The 24,260-nt window shown below is 35.6% G+C and overlaps 1 long non-coding RNA gene across 5 annotated transcripts in view; it reads right to left on the bottom strand.

The window, feature by feature from the left end:
- Window positions 1–1,365: 1,365 nt before the first annotated feature.
- LOC115288957 overlaps window positions 1,366–24,260 on the bottom strand; it is a 32,285-nt gene continuing 9,390 nt past the window's right edge. Inside the window, exons 2-7 of one of the 5 annotated variants that reach the window (XR_003907292.1) lie at window positions 20,999–21,084; window positions 19,000–19,030; window positions 17,494–17,567; window positions 14,857–14,967; window positions 3,736–3,812; window positions 1,366–1,562 (exon numbers count right to left, since the gene is read on the bottom strand). This is a non-coding gene — a long non-coding RNA (uncharacterized LOC115288957). The remainder of the gene's footprint in view (window positions 1,563–3,735; window positions 3,813–14,856; window positions 14,968–17,493; window positions 17,568–18,999; window positions 19,031–20,998; window positions 21,085–24,260) is intronic. The other 4 variants (XR_003907294.1, XR_003907293.1, XR_003907295.1 and 1 more) reach the window with 4 other exon arrangements.

Below are 24,260 nucleotides of genomic sequence, written 5' to 3'. Positions count from 1 at the left end.
AGTTTTCATTTAAATTCTAGTTAGTTAAATGTAGTGTAGTATTGATTTCAGGAGTAAGATTCAGTGGCTGATCAGCTAGCAGTTTTTGTATATTGAGATTTATTTTCTAGTTCAGTGTTTGTGTGTGTGACAATTGATGGAGGTGTCCATTTTCTATGGCATTGTGTGTGAGAATTCAAAATGGATTACACTTTTCATGACATCATCTCAGAGGGCACAAGGGGAATTGTGACCCTCATTCTGTGTGGATAAGATTGGTCCGTGGATTCAGGAATCCAGCAGGTGTCCATTCCTTATGAAGTTTCCAAATTCATCTAATGGCTTTGGGATCATGGATAGAACTGCCTTGTTGTACGTGTAGAATAACAAAATGGGGTGTCTGTATCATTCATTTTGCACCGATTAGCTGAAATTCAATCTTTAAAATTTCCTTTACCAACTCTGTTTCTCCTGAAGTAAATTTTCTTCAGAAAAAGCAGGGTAAATACTTAACCAAGCATTTTAGTTATGTAACATTTTTTTAAATACTGAAAGACTATCTTTTTTAAGTCTTTTTTTCTTTTTGGATATCATTTTGAACTCATGAATTTTTTTATGTTTGCCTTTTTCTATCCATTGCAGTCATTATTCTTTTTAATATTCAAACTGTTCCATGTTTGGCTAGTAGAAGCTCTTTCAGATAGGCGAATAGATTTGTGTTTACATGATATCAATATTTTTTTCCTTTTGTGTGTTGGGCACACCTGGATGTTCTAGGCTTATCTGTACATGTCCTGTTCCCAATCTACAGCCATCATTTCTCCAGGAAGCCCTGGACACTAAAGGTTTCTAGTTTTTTATTTCTCCTTTCTATGAAGTACATGTCTAGGCACAATTTTTAACATACCGATGTTAAAAACAAATTCATTAATAACATCAGTCAAAGAGAGAATAAATGCACACATGCAAAACAGTAAAAAGCACCACATTCTTACTTATGTTTTCCTACCTCAGAACTACTGACACTTGAACCCACGTTGCTCTCCAGGCAACTGTTACAAACATATCACATGGGCATAATGGCCCAACTGTATGAAATTATCACCTGCATGTTCATAATATGCCTGACAAAAAGGCAAGTCCAATACTTAAATTTTTTTCAATTAGCTTCGTGTCATGTTTTAATCTTTCACTTGGGAAACTTCATTATTTCCTATGCATGCAGAAGCTTATTTTCACCATTTCCTTGTAGTTGGAAGGCCAACTTTACTAGAGATCTAAAGAGAAATGAATACATATTTTGTGTAACTTATTAAAATGCTGACTTCCCACACATTCTCTGGATAGTTTTTCCTTCTACTAAAATAAAAACTTAGACAATGACAATTCAAATGCATATTATCCTACTTTATTCATAGACCCTTACACAACTGATTGGCTATTTTCCTGTTCAGAATTAAGGATTATTGAAGCTTGTGTTAACAACGACTTTGTTCTTCATAATTCATTTCCTGTTACTTGCTTATGCAATGAAGCATTGTAATTTGTAGTCTATTACTTCACAGGACTTATAACTTCATTGCCTGTACAGAGAAAAGAACAAAGATGAGTCAGGAGTATGAAAAACACTTTCTAGGTAATGAGAAAGTAAATCAACTTACATTTCTTGCAAACTGATAAGTAGGAAGTTTTTACTAATGAGTCCTACAATTCTGACAATGCAGTGTTTATTTACAGAGTTCCCTGGTAAGAAGTATGATCATATAAGGTAATCATTATACACTGGGATTTGGTTCCAGGCAAATAACATCTATACTGAATTACTTCCAAAAGAATTAATATAAAATATCTACATATGCTTTCCTATTGCCATGTCTCAATAATTTTAAATCTGCTAACACTTTTGTGTTAGTTTGTAACCTCTTTAGGGGCTTTCCTGGTCTAATCTGAAACTTCCCCCATAGGCGGAGCGCAGGGAGACAGACATCAAAGAAAGAGGGAGATCACTCCAACTGGTAGGTGGCAGCTCTAATGAGCAAGAAGACTTGCTTATGAGGCTTGTCTTGGGCAGCAGCAAGACAAGAGGTTCGCCCCATCTACCTGCAAAATCTTAAAAGTTTAAATAGAGGCCTTAACTAAGTTCAATCCAGTGTACCATCCAGATGGTCTCAAAACCATATTTCTATCTCAAAGCTGTATTCTTGGAGCAACCTATGCGAGCAGGGAAGGCAAGTGAAACTCACATTCTGGGGGCGCCTGGGTGGCTCAGTCGGCTAAGCATCCGACTTTGGCTCAGTTCATGATCTCGTGGTTTGTGGGTTTGAGCCCTGTGTTGGGCTCTGTGCTGACAGCTAGCTCAGAGACTGGAGCCTGTCTTCAGAGTCTGTGTCTCCCTCTCTCTCTGCCCCTCCCCTGCTCACATTCTGTCTCTCTGTCTCTCAAAAATAACATCAAAAAAATTAAAAAAAAAAAAAAAAGAAACTTACATTCTGAGGACCAGGGAGGGGATAAAAACCTCCCATTGCCAGGGTCCAACTAGTGGGTCAACCATAACGTTCTCTTGATAACCTCCACCCTGTTTTTTACTCTTCTCTTCCACAATGGACCCTGAATGGTCAACAAGGCGTGTCACCAGCATGGAGGTGGCTCATTTGGTGGCTATCTAACTACACTGGGGGCAAATGCCACAGCAACAATGCAGGCATATGCAATAGAGAACATGGGTTAAGACAATCATTCCCAAACATCAGTGACAATTTTTTTACATCAAGAGCCCCATGATCTGAACCACTGAGAGTTACCAAGTTCCTGGGTCAGAGATTGGATTACTCAGGCCATTCACTTTGTTCTAATGTGATTTAATAAAGATGACACATTAGGAGACTTTCACGTTTGAATAATGGCACAGATGACTCCTTGAAATGCAGTAATAGTGTCTAAGTCCATCCAATTTGGAAGACAATTTTTCTCATTCTCATAGTCCAATTTATAACTTTTTTTTTGGATTGGTGAGTTTTGTGTTCTAAGAAACCTTTGCTGATCCCATGATCATGAATATATACTTACATGTTTTGTTCTAGAGCACAGGACATCAAATATTTTCTGTAAAGGGCTAGAAAGTATGTTTTAAGCTTTGTAGGCCTTGTGATCTTTGTTGAAAACACTCATCTATAACTTTAGCCTAAATACACAATAAACAATGCTTAAAGAATGAGTGTGAGCATGGTTGTCTTCTAAGAAAAATTTATTTATAAAAACAGGCAGAAAGGCTTTCTGTTCGGAAACAAGATGACATAGACTCAATTTTCCCTGCTCCTTCCTTCTAATTACAACTAAATATCTTGGAAATTATTCAGCAGACAATCATAAAAGTACTCTGAAGATGGGAAAAAATGGTGGGCTGGACAGGGAACTTAGGACCTGAATGATGATATCACCTTGAATCCCTTGGGTTTTCTTTTTTATCTCTCTCATAACCCTGATTGAGCATCAGAAAGCCTGAAATCCACAGTGCTGATAAAAAGGGACAAAATAAGAAAACATACACAAATACCTAAGTAAAACCTGCCCATTTTGCTTAAAGGGCTAGTAGGGGGAAGCCCAGTAGAGGCTTACCCAAAGACAGTGGCAGGCAAAATGTCACTAGAAGTAGAGGTGTGGGGCAATCATTTTCCCACCCACCCCATGACAGCAGCAATGGTGACCAAGGAACCCATCCCCATCTCACACTCGGTGGGCATGTTTCAGGGTTCTTACCCATAAGTGGCAGAAGATGGCCTGTCTCCCAATTCTCAGTAATCCAGACACAGAAGATGAAAAGATGATGGCTATGTCTGTAAAAGGGCAAAATGAAGAACATTTACAGCGAAGGAGATCTTGTGTGACCTCGCTGTGTGAGGAGATGCACAAACTTACATGTGATAAGACTGCATAAGATTTAATACAAACACACACCACACACGCATACAAGTAAACTGGACAAATCTAATCAAGATCAGAGGATTGTATCTGTGAATACTGAGAGTGATATTGGCTACTATGAATGATGGTGCAATATTTGTTTACAAGTGTTTGTATGAACATGTTATGATTCTCTTGGATGTTTACCTAGAAGAGGAATTACTGGATTGTAAGATAACTTTAAATTTTTGTGCAACTGCCAAACTGTTTTCCAAAGCAAATGTGCCATTTTACATGCCCACCAACAATGCGTAAGGATTCCAGTGTTCCCACATGGACATAGATGTGTTTTTTGCCAACACTTGTTTGTATCCTTCTTCTTGATGGTAACCATCCTGGTGAATATGAAGGGGGATCTCATTCTAGTTTATTGCAAATTTGCATTCTCCTAATGTCTAATGATGTTGAATGATTTTTCCATGTGGTTGTTGGATATTTTTGTATCTTTTTTAGAGAAGTAATCTACTCAAAATACTTTGCCCATTTTTTGATTTGATTGTTTAATTCATTATTGAGTTTTGAGTTCTGAATACTATTGTTATATGATGCATATGATTTATAAATATTTTCTCTCATTCTTTGGAGTGTTTTATTTAGTTTACTGATAATCTACTTTGAAGTAAATACGTTTTTCATTTTGGTTAAGTCCAATTTATCTATCTTTTTATTTTGCTGCTTGCAATTTGGTATCATATCTAAGAAATCATTGCCTACTCTAAGGTCACAAAGATTCAGGCGTAGACCTGAAGCCTTAGTTTTCTTCTAAGAATTTGTAGTTTTAGCTCTTACAGTTAGGTATTTGAACAACTCTTACTCAATTTTGGTCTTAATTTTAGACAAATATGGTCTGTCATAGACTTCCAACTGCACTTTGTTTCTTTCTTCTTTCTTTTAAATAATAACAATAATAGTTTTTATTATTATTTTGCATATGGATATTCTGTTGTTCCAGCACCATTTATTGAAAGGATTATTCTTTCTCTCATTAAGTTGTCTTGGACCTGTTAAAAATCATTGACCATAAACCTAAGCATCTTCTTGGACTCTGAAATTTATCCCACTGATTTCTATATATATCATTATGCTAATACTATCCAGTCATTTTTTTCTCTCCTTCTTTAAGTTTGTATGTTAATTTTATAATATTTTAACATACAATGGTATATCAGTTTCAGGTGAGTACCATGTAGTCTTGATCACTGTAGTTTTGCTATAAGTTTTGAAATCAAGAAGTATAAATCACCATCATTGATCTTCTCTTTCAGGATTATTTTGACTATTCTGGATCCCTGGAATTATCATATGAATTTTGGGATCAGCTTCTCAATTTCTACAGAAAAACTAGATAGGGCTTTGATAGGGATTATATTCCATATGCAGATCAATCTAGGCAGTGTTACCATCTTACTCATGTCAAACCTTTAGATGAACAAGATATGTTTTTCCATTTATTAAGGTTAATTTCTTTCAGTGTTTCAGTGTTTTATAGTTTTCCATGTACTAATCTTTTATTTTACTTTTACCTTTTTTGTTATTTTTATTCTTAAGTATTTTATCCTTTTTGATGCAGCTATAAATTAAATTGATTTCTTAATATCATTTTCAGATTCTTTTTATAGTTTATTGTCAAGTTGGTTTCCATATAACACCCAGTGCTCACCCCAACAAGTGTCCTTCTCTATGTCCATCACCAATTTTCTCCTTTCTCCCACCTCATCAACCCGCAGTTTGTTCTCAGTATTTAAGAGTCTCTTATGGTTTGCCTCCCTCCCATTCCCTATTTTTTCCCTTTCCCCACACCCATGATCTTGTTAAGTTTCTCCTGTTCCACATATGAGTGAAAATGTATGGTATCTGTCCTTCTCTGACTGACTTATTTGACTTAGCATAACACCCTTGAGTTCCATCCATGTTGCTACAAATGGCCAGATTTCATTCTTTCTCATTGACATGTAGTATTCCATTATACATATAAACCACATCTTCTTGATCCATTCATCAGGTGAGGACATTTAGATTCTTTCCATGATTTGGCTATTGTTGAATGTGCCACTATGAATATTGGGGTACATGTGCCCCTATGCATCAGCACTTCTGTATCCCTTGGGTAGATCCCCAGCAGTGCTATTTCTGGGTAATAGGGGAGTTCTATTGTTAATTTTTTGAGGAGTCTCCACACTGCTTTCCAGAGTAGCTTCACCAGTTTACATTCCCACCAACAGTATAAGAGGGTGCCCGTTTCTCCACATGCTCGCCAGCATCTATAATCTCCTGATTTGTTCATTTTAGCCACTTTGACTGGCATGAGGGGGTATCTTGGTATGGCTTTGATTTGTATTTCACTGATCATGAGTGACATTGAGCCTTCTTTCATGTGTGTTGGCCATCTGGGTGTCCTCAATAGGGAAAAACTGAGAGCTTTCCCCCTGAGATCAGGAAAATGACAAGGATGTCCACTCTTACCACTGTTATTTAACATAGTTCTGGAAGTCCTAGCATTTTCAGATTTTTAATTTTAATGTATACGTATAAAATTGATTTTTATAAGTTGATCTTAATTCACTTATCAGTTCTATCTTTTCATGAATATTTTAAGATAATCTATAGGTAAAATCATGCCAGCTGAAATACAGATAATTTTAATTATTTCTTTCCAATCTGGAGATTTTCTGCTTCTTTTGCTTGCCTAATTGTTCTGATTAAAACGCCCAGTAATGTTAAATAGAAATGGTAAGAGCAGACATTGTTTTGTGTCTGAGCTTGGGGAAAAGCCTTCTGTTTTCCCCCTAAAATTTGATATTAGCCATGTATTTTAGTTATTTTTAAAAGTTTATTTATTTATTTTGAGAGAGAGAGAGAGAGAGAAAGAGAGAGAGAGAGAGAGTAGGGAAGGGGCAGAGGGAGAGGGAGAGAGAATCTCAAGCAGGCTCAAGTCCTCAGAGTGGAGCCCTATGTAGGGCTTAATGCTGGGCTCTATCTCATGAACTATGACATCATGAGTCTGATATTAAACTGACTGAGCCACCAACAGGTCCCAGCAATGGGTTTCATTTATTTTTTTAAATTTTTTATGTCTTTTATTTATTTTTGAGAGACAGAGAGAGACAGCATGAGCAGGGGAGGGTCAGAGAGAGAGGGAGACATAGAATCTGAAGCAGGCTCCAGGCTCTGAGCTGTCAGCACAGAGCCCGACACTGGGCTCGAACCCACGAACTGTGAGATCATGACCTGAGCTGAAGTCGGATGTTTAAACAACTGAGCCACCCAGGTGCCCCCAGCAATGGGTTTTAAATGGAAGTTCTTTATCAAGTTAAGGAAAGTCCCTTCCATTTCTAGTGTGTTGAGTTTTCTTTCCCCATGAAAGTATCTGTGTTATTTCTGAATAGTAGATGTAAATTTACAAGTACTTTAAAGAAAAGGATTGGGGCACCTGGGTGGCTCAGTCAGTTACGTGTTGTACTTTTGTTGATTTTTGGCTCAGGTCATGATCTTACAGTTTGTGGATTCAAGCCCCATATCAGGCTCTGTGCTGATAGTGTGGAGCCTGCTTGGGATTTTCTATCTCCCCTCTCTTTCTCTCTCTCAAAATAAATAAAAAATTAAACAAAATAAAATAAAATAATTAAAGAAAAAAGACAAACGGCAGGCCAGATTGGCCTCTGAGCTATAGTCTGCTGACCGTTGTTCTAGAAACATATTATTTTCGCTTCCACTTTTACATTTATGAACCATCTAAAATACTTTTTCATAAATTTTAATAACTTGTGAGGTAAAGCAGTCAATATTTTACAAAATGCAGCACGATTTCCTTGTACCATATATGAAAAAACTTTCCTTCAAAAAGATATACAAATTTCCATGTGAAAATTTGCCTCACATCATTAGACACGAGGAAAATGCAAATCAAAACCACCATACATTTTTAGAATATATTAAATTAAAAATGTGAATGTGAAGGGGTGCCTGGGTGGCTCAGTCAGTTGGGCATTAGCTTTGGGTCATGTCATGATCTCATAGTTTGTGAGTTCGAGCCCCACATCGGACTCTGTGCTGATAGCTCACAACCTGGAGCCTGCTTCTAATTCTATGTCTCTCTCTCTCTGCCCTTCCCCTGCTTGTGCTCTTTCTTTCTCAAAAATAAATAAATAAATATTTTTAAAAATGTGAAAATGGATATGGAACATAATTTGTATGGATGTAAAATGGTACAATGACATTGAAAAAAATTGACAGTTTCTGTTTTATATTCTTTAATTTTTTTAAGTTTACTTATTTATTTTGAGAGAGACAGAGAGAGCAAGAGACAGGGGACGAGGTGACAGAGAATCCAAAACAGTCTCTGTACTGTTATCTTGGAGCCCGACACTGGGTTTGAACTAAGAAACCATGAGTTCATGACCTGAGCTGAAACCAATAGTCAGACACTTAACCAACTGAGCCACCTAGATGCCCCTTGACAGTTTCAAACTCATTAACTACATCCTAATCTATCTCCTACTAGTTCTATTCCTGAATACATACTCAAGAGAAATGAGTAAGCATGTTCACTAAAAGGCTTGTGCAAGAATGCCCATAATAACCCAAATTGGACAAAACATAAATGCCTTTCAATAAGAGAATGGATAAACAAATTTTAATGTACTCATACAAAAGAGTACTGTGCAGCAATAGAAAAAGAACAACTTATTTCTTTGTATGTATATGATATATATGTATATATATGTGTGTATATATATGTATATATATACTTTATGTATCACATAAATACTTTATGTATGTGCATAACAACATGCACAAACATACAAACATTTGACATATATAATGACAGGTGAATCTTTAAAATACTGTGTTGCTTAAAAGAAGTAAGATATAAAAAGCACACAGGGGGCGCCTGGGTGGCTCAGTCGGTTAAGCCTCCAGCTTCAGCTCAGGTCAAATCTCACATTCGTGGGTTCGAGCCCTGCGTCAGGCTCTGTGCTGACAGCTAGCTCAGAGCCTGGAGCCTGCTTCTGGTTCTGTGTCTCCCTCTCTCTCTGCCTCTCCCCCTCTCATGCTCTGTCTCTCTCTGTATCAAAAATAAATAAAACATTTAAAAAAATTAAAAAAATGCACACAGTATATGCCTCCAGTTATAAAAAATTCAAGAAGTAAAACTATAAGGGGTTATTTTTGAAGTGATCGATATTGATCAAAAAAGGGGAGAAGAGAATCTTCAGTGCTATGGAAATGTGCTAAATGTTTATGTGGTGATATTAATGGATATGTACTTATGCACAGTATTATCAAGCTTTATTCTTAGTACACTTTGTTTGCTTTATTGAATGTAAATTATACCCCAACAAAAGGTGGCATAAAAGAGCAGGAATGGCAGGAAAATTATTAAAAGGCTGTCACTCTAACAAAATAACATATGGAAAAATTTGATTCTTTGTCTACTTTCTAGAAAAAGGACATGTCTTACATTGAAATTTGCATAATTAGTTTATTAATTAATTAATTTAACAAATTCTTATTTGGCACCTACCAGATCCCAGGTTAAGTTCTTACTACTGATGCAAGGGAGGAATAATCCTTTTGAGAACTTTCCAGTGTTTAACAACTTTCTGTATTAACTCATACTAAAATCATCGCTGCATCATGTATCATTTTTCCTTTTTTTTTTTAACACTTAAGTAAATACTTTTATTAAATTTTCTTGACATCTATTCCTGATTTAAGGAATACGGATCCTGAAGGTTTTGAGTTTCGTCCTACTGTCATTTCTTTTCATTTATTTTTCTTCCAATTGCTCCACTTCCAACTTTTAGTCAGTGTTCCCCTCCTTCTGGTCCAGTGTCATTTATTTTTCCATTTCTATCTCACCACCTTTATGACTCTGTATATTCTGAAATTTATCTTTGTCATTTTACAGGAACTAGACTCAAACACACAGACTCAGACACACACTCAGAAGTGGAGGTAGAGGCATACAAAAGTGCAGGATCTCAGTTTAAGTATTTTTTTCTCAAGTTGTTTATAACACTTTAATATTGTCAATACAATTTTAAAAATAGCCCTGCTTAAAAATATGGGATCTATTTAGCAGTAAATGATGGATGAAATGATGTTTTACTTTGGTCTTAAGTACTTTTTTCTTGGGTGTTTTATTTGATTGATCCGTATATAGTCAGACCAGAAGACAAAATATATGATTCATCTCCAGTCTGAAGCCCCATTTGAATGGCACTTTATTTACATTAGCATTCCTAATTACTTAATGACCAATCAGATATGGTTCATTGCTAGTAAGTGTAGAAACATGTTGTCTGAAGGATGTAGTTTAATTAGTATACTCTTAAAAACACGTCCCTTGTGACCATTGGATGTAATCATTATTTTATGTATTTAACTGTGAAATTCATATTTACTCAGCAGGATAGAGAACAGCTTTTTACTTCCCAAAGCTGGTTAATAGAGCATAGTTAGATTTTTAAAGGAGCCTGAAAAATCTTGACAAAAGCAGAACAGTTTTAAAAAAACATCATTCTAATAAAGTAGGTATTACATGTAAATGCCAATACCATATCTATAAAACAAGAAGAGAGGGATAAGACACAAAAAAAGCTTATTGTATTTCTGCCCTTAATAACGTAGGTTTAGATGGTTCACATTCTTCTAAACCACTGAGGATTTTTAGATATTTTTACTCTTTATTAATAATTTTGAAATGACCTCATTTCAAAGGTAAATGGTAATTTGTGTGCTTCCTCTTATTACTTATTCATTAAATAACAGCCAAATTAGATATATCTTATTTCCAGAAAACACAATGAACAAAAACCTGAACTTACAGCATTGGGAGATCAATGACTGCCCTTCCAAATAGAGTCTTTTCCAAACACTTTATCTTCCATAAATTGTCATCTGACTTGACTTCTGAGAAGCAACATATTTCTTAACATGAGGGGTGTAACTTGTTATAATTGTTATATATATTCAAGAAAATTAGTTTGCAATGATTTCTAGTAGCCCATGACTACACTGTGGGCATTAACCATCAAGCAGAACTCTAATATGACTTCATGAACGCACCATCATTCGCTGTCCATGGTTCTGATTAGAGTGTGACTCATACAGATGCCTCAGGGCTGCTTCATTTGCTTTATATTCAGACTTTGTCAATAACGCAGCAATTGATCCTGCCATTATCACTCTTTCTTATTTTCTGGAAGATGTCTTCTTTCTCAATCCTTTCATATACTGCTTTGGGAGCACACAGGCAACTTCCTCACAGCTGTCTCCCATTTGAGGTACTAATAGCAATAATAATAATAATAGTAACTTGATATTGGCAATGCTATTGAGTCAAACATAGTATTAGCAATATTATTTTAGGCTTTATTATATGCCAAACATCTTTTCAATAATTTTACATGCTGCAACTTGTTTACACCTCAGAGCCTACTCAATTAGGCATTATTCTTCTCAACTTATCTATGAGGGAATTGAAATACTGAAGGTTCAATACTTGTCTGAAGGTCATTTACAAATAGTAACTGGTGGCACTTATATTTCATACACATTTCAAAGTTATAAATAAGAATTTTTGTGACTTTTGGGGACTAAGCCTGCAACTGGCTTGTAAATGCTACCAGTTATATTCGATCTTTATGGTATCTAAGGCAAGAATTTTCAGGAAAAACTACTGAAATATAGTTGATTCTTGGACAACACAGGTTTGAAATGTGTGAAGTCACATACACACAGATATTTTTGATAAATGCAGTACGGTGTTTACTTACAGTATTGTAAGTGTATCTTCTCTTTTTTATGGTTTTCTTAATAACATTTTATTTTCTCTATTTTTTTGTGAGAATACCATATATAATACACATACCATACAAAATGGGTGTTAATTGTTTATATGCTCTGTAAGGCTTCCTTTCAACAGTAGGTACTAGTAGTTTAGTTTTTGGAGAGTCAGAAGTTATATGCAGGTTTTTCACTTTGTGAGGTTTGACACCCTTAATTCTCAGGTTGCTCAAGGGGCAGCTATCCCTATAAACACTTCCTGGAGTACTTTGTTTACAAACAAACACATTTATTTTTAGCCTTTTCCTTATATCTCCATGATTTGAGATCCATTGGTAGTTGGGTGGCACCTATCTTTCTGACAGACTTTTTCTGAGCAAATATCATGAAGCAGTCCTTGGTCAGTGTTTAGATGTCATAAAGCTATGTATCTAAGAGTGTTTTCTGAACTCTCTTTCATTATAGTTCTTAATGTTGTATCTACTTCTTGCTGAAGACTTCTTAATCCCTCCTTCCCTTGATATCAAATTACACACAGATATACAGAATAAAAGGTTAGTATTTGTATAGGTTTGGGAAAGTATTTTCTGCATTGAAATCAATCAATTTCCTCTGATGATGAGCAAAGGTAGCTAAAGGTACTTTAAAGTGTACCTTAAAACAGTTCTTTAAAATATGAGCCTCGATTTGGTGTCCAACGGTCTTGGACTCAATTTTCAGCCACCTAAACTTCTATAGGCAAGATTTGAGACAACCTCTTAAACTGTGCTGGTTCTTGTTTTTGATGTTGTTGTTTTGTTTTAATTTCCTATCATTTTATGTTACCAAAAATGATTAATAACCCTTTATATCAAGATTAAATAAGACTGTACATAAAATGAATAATATTGAGTTTCCTGCACTGAGTAGGTGATCAAAAGTTGACAGCTATCATAAGTGACACTTGGCATAGTAATCTGAGTGGAAAAAGATGAATCTTGTCCTCATTTATATTGGATTAAATCAACCAATAACTGCAAAGAAAATTCAAGTCAAAGAGATACTTGAACATCATTTGACTTAACATTGACACCTGTTTTTTTAAATATATTTTTTTAATATTTTATTTATTTTTAATACAGAGAGAGACAGAGCATGAGAGGGGGAGGGGCAGAGAGAGTAGGAGACAGAACTAGAAGCAGGCTCCAGGCTCTGAGCTAGCTTTCAGCACAGAGCCTGACACGGGGCTCGAACCCACGAACGTGAGATCTGACCTGAGCCGAAGTTGGAGGCTTAACCGACTGAGCCACCCAGGCGCCCCTGACACCTGTTTTGATTAGCAACAAAAAGTAACTCATATGGAGAGCACACAAAATCAAAATTTTTTCCATCAAGCTATTTCCAGAATTATACATTCTCTTAGTATGATTAGGCTACATATATAATGTATATATGTATGTATGCATGCACACACCCACACACACATATATACACATACAGTTTTCTAATTAGATTTATGCTCACATATTCTTGGTTAATCTTGATAAGTTGTATGTATCTATGTATGTATGTATTTATGTATACACGTGTATGCATACATGTGCATATATATGCACATGCACTTTTCTAATTAGATTTTTGCTCACATACTCTTGGTCAATCTTGATAAGTTGTATGTATGTATATGTATATGTGTGTATGCATTTATTATATGTGTATATATGCATACATGTCTATGTTTATATGTAGGTGTATATATATGTACATACACACATTTTTCTAAATAGATTTATGTTCACAGATTATTGGTTAATCTTGATAAGTTTTTTATTTATACATTTTTCCAGTGATAATGCCTGGATAGTATATTTTGAAATGTAGAGGCCTAGGCTGCACCATGAATATTCCAGATTGGTCAGTGTAGGGCGAGCCTCAGGAATCTACATTTTAACGAGTTTCTCTTGTGTTTCTGATTCAGTAGGTGTACAGACACACTTTGAGGAAACAGGGCTCCTAGAGTGTCAGGACTTTGTTTGAATTTATCACATGAGACACTCACAGGAACACAGAGAATCACTTAAGACCTGCAATAAGCAGACAACATAATTTAGTTTCAAATATTTTTTTAAGTGGGGAAGACTGCAAGGGCCCAAGAAGATGCAGTGATATAATTGTTAAAATAATACTAATATTTGTGGTGTGTTATCAGATACTATGCTAGGTACTCTGCCTTTGTTATCTTATTAGCCCTTTAAATTATCCTATCAATAACTATATTGTATAGATGACAGAATATATATATATACACACAATATATATTATATGTCATTTGCTCCATATCACAAATACATATATGCAGACAATATATATCATATATCATTTGCTCTACATCACAAAATTAATGAGTTCTAAAGCTGGGATTCAAACACAGAGCATCAGACTACATGGTAAAAAAGCAACAACAGCAGCAACAATAACAAACATTTGCCAAGTGCTTATTCTACACCAGACATTCTTTTGTGATTTAATTATCACAAAAATGGTGGGATTATTATTATTGCTACTTTATGTATGCAGAAATTGAAGCTAGGAGAGGGTAAGTAACTTGTTCCAAGTCATACAGAATGGGGGAGCTGAGATATGGACTTAAGGGTTTGATTTCAAAGCCTTTGCTCTTAGTTACCACAACAAGGAATTTGAGATTGCCTGACTGCCAGACCAATCTTCTCTTCACTCCCACAGATTATTGAAAATACAGAGCAGCATCCCACCAGGACCTAACAAGAAATGTACTTTCTTCATTGTTATATGAATATGTACATACATGTATCATTCATGCTTCCTAATTGCATGCAATAAAAACTTATTCGAACTAACTGAAGCTGAACCACAGTTTATTGGATGGGTATAAAGAAAAAGACATGATAGACCTAGTAATATAATAGACATGAGGGTCAGGAGGAGCCTCAGAAAAGGACATGCAGCAGGAATAGTTTGCTTCTGATGCTGCCACTGGTAGCCCGTCTTTTGTCATGGTAGAATATCCAAGCCACTGGATGCTGTCACAATAAATGAGTGCAAACCCAAGATTTATTTCTAAGCAGAAATACATAAAAGTCCAAGAATGAGTCAATTGACTGCATTTACCTTCTAAGGTGTGGGGAGAGAGTGCTGCTTACTGGCCCTGCCTCTCACCATGGAGTATTCTTCCTATCAGAAAATCAATTGGATTCCAAGCAGCCAAAGAGAACAAATTTCCTGCAGCAATTACATATAAACAAATGTCCAGTTAGGAAGATCCGACACCATGCTTTCTGACAGAAAGTGACAGACCAAGAGAGTTGCTTTAAGGTTAGCAAACAAAGCATTACTCTCTTGTGAGTTAAATACAATGAAATTCGACAGCAACATTATGTTTGCAAAAATTTAAACACTGAGATAATTAATAATTATAATAAAAGATAAATTGCAATATTGAAACAAGAGTAAATTTAGATGTTTTGCCATCATATTTGTGAATTTAGATTATATGTGTAAGTAGGTCACTGTAGTTAAAGCAATAATTTAAACTTTTCGAACCTTTGTATGGAAGAAGAGAGATAGAAAAGTATTGTGCTGAACCCATACTATTCTGGTCTTTTTGATGCCTCACATGGGGTCTTGAGAATGAATAACTAAGATATTAGAAAATATTCTGATGTTGAATTATTGTTTGATTTTCTTTTGAGGGACAAAGGAACAGAGCACAGCTCTGTAGGTGAGAACAGGGCTTTCCTTGAAGCAAATCAAATTTCCCCTGTCAGTCATTCTAGGAGGCCATGGGCAGGAGGGCTCTTGACTTCAGGGAGGGAAAGCCTTTTATCTGTTGGGCTTAGGGTAATTGGCCCAGAAACCATAGCACAGAGTCACTGGTAGTTATTTTTTAATAGTTTTAAGACATATCATTGATGACATTAGCCTTCATCGTCTGGGTGAGGTAGTGTTTGCTAGATTTCTCCACTGTAAATCCCATCCTCCCCTTCCCTACCTTACTCTAAGTGCAATACACAGTCAAAAGTTTGAGAGTTAAGCTCCATCTCCTTGAGGAAGGAGTGTCTACGTAAATTATTTGCCCAAAGATTAGTCATTTCCTCATTATTTATTTAATTACTTACTTATTTCAATATGGATTCAGGGTTAATTGCTTTCTATTTGGGGTTTTAATCCAATATAAGGTTATTTATTTTGCCACTCAAATTGTTCTAATTTTGGTCGTTGGAACCTATTTCAGATTAGTCTCTGTGTTCTTTCTGAAATGGTTCTCTATTTCACTTGTTTGATTTTTAAGCATTCCATTGCATTCTGGAGCTACTCTACTCAGGGAGACCTTTAGAGTGTCTTTGGTGTCTCCCTTTTTGCACTGTAGCCTATAAACCTTCCCCAGTCAAGGACAACTGTAGGCTTCTTTTATTATTTCACCCTTCTTTCAAGATATCACTGTCCTAACCTAATGGACACTGTCTGGTGTCCAATATGTGCAAATATTTGTTTCAGATAGTTTGTCCCACTTAATTATTCAAAGAGAGAAGTAGAGAGCAAAAGGTGAATCCCTGCGACTATTCCATGATTAGAAGGGAAAGTCTCTAGAACTTCCTGCATAAGAATCAGCTTCCATCTCCTATGTTCAGATAGCTGCCAAGAAAGGCAGGCACAATTCTGGAATGAGAACCTGTGGAAAACCTGAGATGGGGCTGTAAGTTAGTCTTTGTGTGGATCTACCTCTATTGGATGTTTATGAAGATGTTTATAAGTTAAAACCAAAGGTCTACTGCTCTGTTGAAAGGAGGAGAGTCACCCCACTCTTGGTATGGACTCATTGGAAAAACACACTGTCCCTAATCCTGAAGCAAGATTCCACAGTGGTGATAACTGTGCACAAATAGCTTTGCCCACTGGAGGAAGTAGACACAAAGCGACTGTAACTACACAGCCAGAAGATCGTGTTAGTGCAGTTTTCCCATCCTGTAGTCCCTGGAACTGCACAATGACTCAAGGAACAGGACTGGAGTAAAGTTTTCCAAGGAGAAACAGGTGGTCGCCATGAAGTGACACCTTCAAATGGTCCCATTCCAGGCTTCGTAAATAACTTTATTAATGTGAAACAATTGCATTGCAGAGGCAATTCCTTCAAGAAAGAAAACCACCCCTGCTTCACCATTGATGTTACATTAATGTGTTAAACTAAATGTTGAAAAAATACTTGGTAAATATTTCCTTGGAATAAAGAGAAATGATGTTAATAATAATAATGTTAATATACATTAATTCTTTAATGCCCTTTAAGATATCAATAGATATTGTCTAAATTGCAAAATGAAATAATGTAAAGTGTGCCTGTAGAAGTAACAGACATAACTACAAAGAGACATAAAACTAGAAGCCAACAGAGATTCATCTGTATAGTTGTGACTACAGGATTCGATCAAACTATTTTACCATAATCACAACAGGTGATCTTGTTGCCTTAAAAAAAAACTTATGCATTAAGGACCGAACCTCAACTATTTATGATGATTTTTATGTGGAATATTCATGCTCCAATATTTGCCTTAATCATCAAAACACATGGAGGGAAACCTTTTAGAAATTCATCTAAAACTGTCTTTGTATCTATAAAATCTCCATGCTGAATTTCAATTATTACCAAAACATATGTAAATAGAAAGTAATTTCTATTTTTTCAATGTTTAAGAGACATTGGGAGAACACAGAGGAATTCATAATCTATTCTATCTATATTCTTACTTCTGGTGACCTTGAAAGCAGGCAAATCCCCAGAGCTACTGTGGCATCTTGTACATTTTTTCAATTCAAAACACCTGTTCCAAAGGAACCAAACAATTCAGTGGGCAGCCAAATAGGATAGAATACTGAAAGGAAACTGACTTAGGAAGAACAAGGTTATGAAGAACAGTGTTACCAAAAGAAAAAGCCACTGAATCTGGTTTAAATCCAGGGACCAAAGGAAAGTGGTTCTTTATGAAGAGGAAGATAAAGCAAAGACAAAACAGAGTAAAGGCATAAACAATAATAATTCATGTAATTGCAGAGTTACTAAAATTTGATGTTCCCAAATCAAAGACTAAATGATGGATATTAATAAAGGAGATACTAAAATTTTAGGTTAGTTTTGTTTGGTATGCCCAAGTTTAGTTAAATAGTTTGGTATCATTATTTTGTGGAATTTTCTAGAGTAGAATTGTTGGTTCATACATTTCCAAAAAATCATTATAAAAATGAACTCGAATTTCAATGGATTGAGCAAATAGAAGTGAATATTATAGAGGGAGTCTGCATAGTAAAGAAAGATAATTGGGGGAAAAGGCAGGAAAGAAAGGCAAAATTAACATAAAATAATAATCTTGCATTTATGTGGGATATTTAATCTGTAGAAATCAAACTGTACATGTTAGGAAAGAGTGATTTGGATAATACAAAATTTAAAAAAGAACAAGGATTCTATGATACTGGGTGTGATCAACAGAGAAATAAAAATATTGGGTAGACACAGTAGAAATACAGTTGACAATTTTATGTTATATCACACATAAAAATGAACAAAATATGCTTTGATATCAAAACTGTTAGGGGTGTCTCAGTGGTTTAATAAGTTAAACATCTGACTTTGGCTCAGGTCATGCACTCACAGTTGGTGGGTTTGAGCCCCAATTTGGGCTCTGTGCTGACAGCTCAGATCCTCAAGCCTGCTTTGGATTCTGTCTCTCCCTCTCTCTCTGCTCCTTCCCTGTGTGTGCCCTCTCTCTCTCTCTCAAATAAATAAACATTAAAAATGAAAAAAAAACTGTTAGAAAGATTAATCCAGTCACCAGGAGGAGAAATAAAAGAACACAAATAAATATGTGAAAAAATGAAATAAGAAAAATGCATTTTTGGAATAAGTACACAGAATAAGCACAATTATTCTATTTATTTAAAAGATTGGTAGTTAACATTTCTTATCTATATATCATCAAGTTATCCATCATTTATTTCACTGTAAAATCCCACATCTACTTGAGATGTTGACAATCCCTTTTATATATTTTGGAATATATCTTATGCTAAAAATCTAGGAAGCTGTGGTTATTCAATGTGATATAAAACAATGCATAGCCACAATTTTCATGTTAAAGAAATCAAGTATCAACTGAGGAAATTAAGAAAAGATTTGTTTAGTCTATAAATTACAATGCAGCAAATCAGAGGAGCACTGGGGTAAAATATAATTGTCTGAGTGTTGAAGTAACTTACCTGGATTTGTTGTCTTTTTTCTCTTGGTATGCTAAAAGCATATAGGAATAGAGAACAGAAAGCAATCAAAATTATATTTTGCATTAAAAATAAATAAATAAACCAATATTATTAGAGAGACCTCCAACTCTTGTGTTACTTTGTGAAAAAAAAAAAGGTCCCTGTATGTATAATCTGATTTTTCAAAAGAAATAGCATTATGAATGAAGATTACCTTGATTATGGGCACCATGCCCAGCTTTATTTAACCCTGGGCACATTATAAAATGTATGAAAAAAATTTTAGACTACTGGCTCTAATTGAACCAAAAATATGTTTTAGACTAAATTTTGAAAGTAACTAACATAATAAAATAGAGTGGTATTAGTTTACCAGTGGGAGATCCCAGAATAAAAACTCATTTATTGCTGTGTAGTTTTAAATGCAGATGGCCCTTTTGGATCCCATGTTTTACAAGAATTAAATGATTCCTGAAAGGGGTTCTGGATGGGCCATGAAGAATAAGCGCCTAGAGAATATAAAATAGGAATAGGATCACTGGGGGAATAGGGTCACTCAGGAAACGTCTGGGGAGGTGCTGGGCAGTTTGCCTGAATGTCACTTAAGACAGATAAGACAGAATTAAGGGGTGTTGGATTTATGTACCAGAGAAATCAGGAAGCCACTGGCCAAACCTCATGTTTTTTTTTTTTAATCTGTAAAAATAGCATTAAATAAGTTGAGCAGAAAGAAGAATAAAACAACTGGTTTTTAATGAACTCTTACTATGAGGCAGACATTATGAAAAGTGCAACACACATTCTTTCATTTATTTATTTATTTTGCATTAGGCAATATCCTCATCTCTTTGCAGATGTGGGGCCCTTATCTAGAGGACAGAAATATCTCGCCTAAGGACACCATGCTAGTTTGGGTAAGAGTCCAGATCCAAAGCACAGCAGTAGTTTTTAAATCCAGCACTCCACTGATTTATTTGTATTGATGAAAAATTATTTTATGCATTAGGATGGACAATTCCTACTGATGCTGCTGCTTTTGTTCCTGTGTTTTTCTTTGCAAAGAATGTCCTTTCTGTGTGGATTCGTCTGAAGGATTCCTGTGAGTCTTTCTAAAAATGCCTCTTTCTCAGTTTTTCCTAGTTTACTATGGGATTTCTTCCCACCTTCCATTCTTGGTATTGTAATTGTGTTCAAACCCAACACTTACCATTTTAAAGTTATCTTTCCCTTTTAATTTTCCGTTGCCAAATCCTGAGATTCTAGAAGGGATGATTTCTGATACACTTATTGTCAGATCAGCTCTTAACATAATGATCAATGCAAATACATACTTTGCATTGACTGAATAAATAATTATTTGGGAAATTGGTAACACACATAAATAATGTATTGAGTTTTTTTTTTCTCACAATGGTTTCAAATGATGCTGATTCTATTTGCTTTCAGAATCACCAAGTAAAGGGAATTGTAGCCCTAAAATATGGAATTCAAGGGAATGATAGAATTGAGGCAATCTTAATGTGCTTGTGTGTGTGTTTCATTCTTTTTTTTTCCTCCTGAGATGAGAGCGGGGTAATTACACAGGGCTCAGTGCTAAGAATATTTAAAAAGTTTAAAAGTTTTGCAGAATGGAAGATTATTTTAAAATTCTCACCAACTTCCAGTTGTGTGCCTGTTTTAGTCTAACTAGCTTTCACCCATACAGTCAAAATTACATAAAACAGAGCTGTTGAAGATGTGCTCTAACAATTTTTTTTGCAATTTCTGAGCTATCTAAATGCTTCTTTCCAAAATACTTGTACTATTTTCTTGTTGATTCAGCACCAGAAAGAAGTATTTCTTTTTTTCCTACCATCAACTTAAAAAAGTCTACTTTTTAATTGAGATTTATTTCCCATGCAATTACAAAGTTTTTTTTTCTTTTTTCAAAGTGCGAAGGTCTGAACTTGACTTTCAATTCATTTACTTTAAAACCTTGAGATTTATTTCATTTACATACCTATCTCCCTTCAGTGATGAACTCTGTAGATGACATTCACATACTGTCAATTCCCTTTATCTGTGTTCTGTAGTCCAGTGGGGATTCTAAGAAATAGTAGGTACAAATTACTGATGACTGATTTATCAATGAGGGTCTCTGTGTACAGCTGATTAAATTGTATTAGTGATGTACCCTCATATAACTACTTTTGAAGATTGCACAATGGTTGAGTTCCAGTGGTAATAGAGGGAAGGGTGATATTTGCAAGTTTGTTCTCTTAAATCCTTTGGAATTTGCTTTGGGGATTCTGCTAACTGTTGTCCATCCACACTATCCCCATCTGCTTTACGCATTGCCTTCCCCTTTCTTTTGAAGGAGATAATTTAGCTTGGCATATCACTAAAATGAGGATTATTGTTTCCTAACTTCTTCCGTAAGTAGCTGTAAAGGAGTTTATGACTTCTGTCAGAAATCCCATGAGAGAGCTCCTAGGAAGTTTTAGAAACAATGTCTCTTTACGCCTTTTTCCTTTTTCAGGAACTTTTCTTCCATGTTGTTTGGCATGTGGCTATTGCCAAATTGAAACATGAAGCTAAGGCCAGAAAGGGTGGAATCACAAGGAAGAACTTGGGGTCTCAGATGCCGGTCAAAAACCAACCACCTCCAAGCACTTATGTGAGAAAAACGTAAGTGGTTCTGGAGCTGGTTACTTTGGGCTTTCTATCTCTCACACACTCACTGATAGCTCCCTGTTTCTTCATCTCAGCGCTCCTTCAGTGCAAGTCATGCTTTCCACAGCCTCAAAAGAACACAAATGAGCCCACTGTTTTCTCTGCTTAGTACAATTCCCTTTAGCTTTCCCTTAAAACACCATCACTGAGGTACCAATAATTCAATTATCAGTATAGCATACCTCTTTCTTTGCTCTTTCCTTTCGTTTCCTTTCCTTTTCTTTTCTTTTCTTGATTTTGAGTTTCACTAACCTTCTTATTCAAGAGTAGCCATCAACTAAAATCTGTTTAGTGGGGATAGAAATAGACCACTGGGGCAGGAGAGTGTGATGGATTCTTACCCAGTCCTCAGTCTGAGGCAGGGAGCCTGTTTCTGGTTCTTGGATCTCCTGGAGGTCTCTCATTTCTCCAGCCTGAGGCTATATCTGACATTTCTGCTCTGCTTTTGCTCTTTGGGGATAGTTAATTCGTATCTGAGGCAAGCTAGTCTTTCACATCTTCTTCTCCTTCTCTTCCTTCCTCTCCTCTTCCTCCTCCACCTCCTCCCCATCCTCCTTTCCGATTCCCCCTCCCCCTTCTCCTCCTCTTCCTTCTAATAGACTGTTCCTATAAGATTAGAAGTTTTTCAAATCATGTCTTCTTGATACTGTCTTGAACCATCAGTGCCTCTGTCACTTTCTAGCCTTGTGATGGTGACCAACTTGCTTTATATGCCTGAGCCTATTGCTTGATTTTTACAATTAATAGACCTCAAAGGGTGTTCAGAAGCTCAAAATATGGTTTACAAATAGGAGCTAATCTTCTTTAGATATCTGCTCAAATGTCAACTCTACAGCCTTCCTGAAACACCCTGTTTAGAATGTATCCCTCTGTTCCTCTCCTACTCCTTTATCCATCCTTTCATGGCATTTCATTTGACTGGCATCACACATATTGTATATTCCAGTTGTATACATATTTTTAGTTTTGTGCAATGAGTTATCTCCAATGTCTAGTGTCTGTCACATTGTAGACACTGAATAAATATTGACCGATGAACAAAGAATAGAACAGATAAATTAGACTTACTTTTTATATTTTTCTGTTTCTGCTATTATAAGTAATGCTAATGTTAACATTTTTGTATATGTATTTTTGACCATAGTTGTGATGTGACCTTAGGATAGATTCACAAAGAGTTATTAATTCTTTTCTGTAGCTACATGTTTTCATCTGATGCCACTTCTTTTCAACCTAAAAAAAAATCTTTAATACTCCTTTATCAAAGTTCTGCTGTACGTCAATTCTACCAAGTTCCGTTTATTTGAAAAACATCTTTTTTTTTCTTCATTAAAAAGTCTTTATCATAGGTGTGGAATTCTGGGTTGACCTTTTCTCACCTGCCTCCACTTTGGGCTCAGTAAACATGATATTTCATTGTTTCCTGACCTCCATTATTATTTATGTGTGTGTCTGTGAATTCAATCATTTTTAATTTTCTTCCCATGTGAGTAATATGATTTTTTTCCTCTGCTTTCAAGAAATATATTTAATATTTGAGTATCTTTGATTTCTTTGTTTCTTTCTTAGAATTCATTAAGTGGATTTCAATAAGCTTGGAAGAAAATGGCCCAAATTTTCTTTCCGTTTTCTTTTTGACCCAACAACCATTCCTCTCTCTTTGGGACATCAGTTCTATTCAATTTTTCCAATTATTTTTCTCTCTGCTGTTCGTCCCTTGTAATCTACTGCTTTGCCTTCAACTTCACTGACTTGCACTTTTGCTTTCTTTGAAGCTGTTTACAATTTCCCATCTTTCCCATCAACAAAATTGTTTTCCTGATATTTTACTTTTCAGTTTTAAAAATTGTCTTTAGTGTTTCTTGATATTTTCTGTTCCTACACAGAATCTTCTATGGAGTCCATTATTAAAAGCATTGTTTCATATAAACAGAAATTTGTGTTTGTTTCTTTAAGTCTCTTGTCAGTTAATTTCAGGCAGTTAGCTTATTAGTTTATCACCTTCAACTTTTTCTTTCCTCATTGTTATAGAAGATGTGATTAAAGCCTGATATACTTATCAACCTATCTAAGTAGGGGACTTAAACTCAACCCTGCCTCATAGGTAGATATCATCTGAAACCTATGCTTTGTTCTTTTTATTTTCCAGTTGTTTCTCTTTTCTAGCCCCCTTAGGATCTTCTCCCCCCGCTGCCCCACGAATCACAGATCAGCCAAGGAATTGTGTAGAGGGGATTCAAAGCAGATTTTAGGTTCCCCAAAAACACTATGCCATGGGTTCCCTATTTCCTACATCCTTATTAATTTTCAACGGTTCTGGTAAACTCAGACACCTTAAGCCAAAAGACCTCTGATTTCTACTTGAGTTCCAACTGACCTGCATTGTATACACACATGGAAAACCTTGATGGAAAAGCTGTATAAGATGTTCCAGGTTTTTTATTAAAAAGAAATATGTCCTGGGGTACCTAGGTGGTTTAGTTGGTTAAGTATATGACTCTTGATATCATCTCAGGTCATGATCTCAACAGTTCTTGAGATCAAGCCCT

The sequence above is a fragment of the Suricata suricatta genome, chromosome 4 (assembly GCF_006229205.1).
Source record: "Suricata suricatta isolate VVHF042 chromosome 4, meerkat_22Aug2017_6uvM2_HiC, whole genome shotgun sequence".
NCBI lineage: Eukaryota > Metazoa > Chordata > Mammalia > Carnivora > Herpestidae > Suricata > Suricata suricatta.
This window is presented reverse-complemented; position numbering and strand designations above follow the sequence as displayed.